This window comes from Callithrix jacchus, chromosome 1 (assembly GCF_049354715.1).
Source record: "Callithrix jacchus isolate 240 chromosome 1, calJac240_pri, whole genome shotgun sequence".
Lineage (NCBI taxonomy): Eukaryota > Metazoa > Chordata > Mammalia > Primates > Cebidae > Callithrix > Callithrix jacchus.
This window is the reverse complement of record NC_133502.1, coordinates 202905275-202908452: the sequence shown is the minus strand read 5'-3', so window position 1 is coordinate 202908452 and position 3178 is coordinate 202905275. Positions and strand designations below refer to the sequence as shown.

General features: G+C 45.6%; 1 protein-coding gene across 1 annotated transcript in view; it reads right to left on the bottom strand.

Annotated features, from left to right (window-relative positions):
- Positions 1-3178, bottom strand: part of LOC118146826 (uncharacterized) — a 184554-nt gene that overhangs the window by 94587 nt on the left and 86789 nt on the right. The window lies entirely within an intron of this gene.

Genomic DNA, 3178 nt, shown 5'->3' with positions numbered 1-3178 from the left:
GGTAGGCCTGGTCCCGCTGCCCCCTTTATCTCTGCTCACCAAGCAGTGAAAAAACACAGCAATGCGCGTCGCCCAGAGACACTGGCACCCTGACAGTTACAGCGACAGATTCTTTGTGCACATTGTAAAAAGGCTCAAACCGAAGTTTCTGAAAAACCAGCTCCTTGAAGCATGAACCCACATTAAAACTTGAGCAAAGTCCTCAGGTTTCACACCACGGGATGGTCCGTTGTCTTAGTCTCAATCAAGCAAGAAGGACGAGAAATAATTTTCACAAACTCTAATCTATAAAGTCAAGAACTATTTTGAATGGATTGAGAAACCTCCCAAACTTCTTTACTATCTTTTAAAGTGATAAATGGGATTAGTGGGAATCGGTCCAACTGGATTGAACCCTCCTGTGTCTCTTTTTGTTTGAAAAAAAAAGTTAATCGGATTTCAACATTTTTTCTTTCAAAAGTTATTCTCCATTAAGAAACACAAACAAGCGGCCCCGAACCAGAGGTTGCAGAGCAAACCCCTCAGCTTCCCAGATCATAAGTCATCACTTGAGAAATGCTCCTACGTTTCTACTGGCAACACTAGTTTCTAGAAGAGGCCCTGTTATTTCATACACTCTCCCAACAAATTCTTGCTCCTAAAATGCCCTTCCTCCCTCTGCCTGCTGATGTCCCATCATCCTTAAACATTCAACAGACATTTATGGGGTGGACAAAGAAGCGGACGTCCTTCCTACAGGCTGTTTACATTCAATGAGGCACAGGATAAACAAATTAGTGTGTTATACGGCGATATGGTTTGCCTGTGTCCCCACCCAAATCTCATCTTGAATTGTAATTCCCATAATCTCCACGTGTCGTGGGAGGGACCTGGTGGAAGGTAATTGAATCATGGGGGTAGTTACCCCCACGCTCCTGTTTTCCTGATAGTTAGTGAGTTCTCACGAGATCTGATGGTCTTATAAGAGGCTTTTCCCCCTTTTGCTTGGGACTTCTCCTTCCTGCCATCTTCTGAAGAAGGACATGTTTGCTTCCCCTTCCACCATGACTGTAAGTTTCCTGAGGCCTCCTCAGACCTGTGGAACTGTGAGTCAATTAAACCTCTTTCCTTTATAAACACTTGACTCTAAAATTACCCAGTCTTGGGTATGTCCTTATATCAGCATGAGAACAGACTAATACAAACAGTGACATGTGATTTCCTCTATGAGGAAAGAGAAGTCAGGGGAGAGAAATGAGGGGCTGTTGTTTGCAGGGGCCAGGGCAGGCCTCAGTGGGAAGGAGGGGCTGACAGAGCTGGAGCAAAGGCTGCAGGCGGGGGAGGACGGGTGAGGACCACACGGTGGGGGGTGCAGGTGGGACAGCACGGTACCAGCATCTGTGAGTGTGGAGACAAATCTGCTTTGACTCTGAGATGAACCTGATGTGGAGGGGTCTTGGCAGAGCTGTGTCCGGTCACTGGGTGGAAAACAGGCTGGGGAGTAGGAGGAGCAGGGACTGCCTGACATCAAGGTGGCAGTGGGAGGCGGTTCTGAACAGGGTTTGAAGAGCAGACACAATCTGCTGTCAGAGCGATGTTGCTGAGTTCTGTCTGAGCAGTGAGAACAGAGATGAGAAGACCAGGGTAGAGCACGTGTGGAGCAACGATCTGCAGTTCGTTTCTGGACATGATGAGGCTGAGATGTCCGGAGCATTTGCCGAAACAGCTGAGTCCAGAATCCTGGGGAGCAGCTCAAGCTGGGGAGCTGAGGGGCAGCCCTGCAGGTGCAACGCCTCCTGCAAGCTGCCCTGGCAGGAAGCCCATGAGCCACAGGCAGCTCACTCTCATTTCCAAGGTCGTCTTCTCCCACCAACCAGTAAGTCTCTGGGACCCTGCTGCTCCCATGTGTGTTCCTGCACCCAGCCCAAGATGCAGGCTTAGCAGAGATTTGAAACGCTAGGGAGCGCACCATGCTCTCCCCTCTCGCAGGAAGGAGCTATAGTTACACTCTGCATCCATGGACAGCCCAGGCTGTCACCAGACTGACAGATCTGACCTAGTAAAATAAAGATACGTCAATCAACAATAAATCAGACCCTCCCCCCAACCAGCAATAGCAGAATACACATTGTTTCCAATGCCACATGGGACATTTATGAAAGGAGACCCCATGAAAGGGGAAAGCTTCAATCAGTATTAGACACTGAAGTCATCCAGGTGTTACTCTCTGACCATGACCAAACTAAATTAGAAATCAATAACAGTAAATTATCTAGAAAATCCTCTAATACTTAGCAACTAAACAATATACCTCTGCAAAAAAATCCCATGAGATCACAAGGGAAATTAGAAACTGAATGAAAATAAAAATACAAGTCAGATTTTATGTGATGCACCTAATCCGAGCTTAAAGGGAAATCTGTGGTTGTTTTAAATGCTTATATTTAAAGTAAAAGAAAGTCACAAAATTAATCATCTAATTGTCTACCTTAAGAAGCTAAAAAAATACGCTGGTTATTCTAGTTAGAAGAGGGAAAAAAAAAGAAGCTAAGTAAAGCTAGTGACTACCAAATTGGGCGGCACACATAGAGAGCATTTCTCTCAGCTCTGGCTTGGAGACTGTGAAATGAAAAGTGGAAGAGCCTCCCTCCGTGTTCCCCACGTGCACCTTGATGCTGCAGCCCCGACGCTCTGCTGCGTTTCTGTTTTGACCTTATCTGGGAGGTACTTGAGTCACTTGAACCATACGCCTGTATCTTTTATTAATTCACCAATGTTAGTATTTGTGGACATCATCGTGAGAGATGTAGAACTGGCTCATTCACGCTACCCTGTCTTTTCCTCTCTCCATTTTTTAATTATACTTTTTCCTCCAGAGAATTCCTTTGAACTTGAAATTATACCATAATCCTTGTGTTTTTATGTGTATTTACTCTGGGTTCAGAATCTTACAAAGGGGATCTTGAACCCAGAACCTGTGAAGATGATGCTTACCTGGTTCTCTGAGCTGTGGTCACGTAGCTCACACACAGCCTTCCAAAGCAAGTTCTCGTACCAGATTCCCATTGATTTTAAGACACACCATTAATTTGATAATGAAAATAAAAAATGGAAACATAGGTTGTGAGACTCATTCTGATCTGAGAAATGTGAAAATGTGGACAAGCCGGCCCCTGGGTGTCCAGCAAGTCCCAGTCCT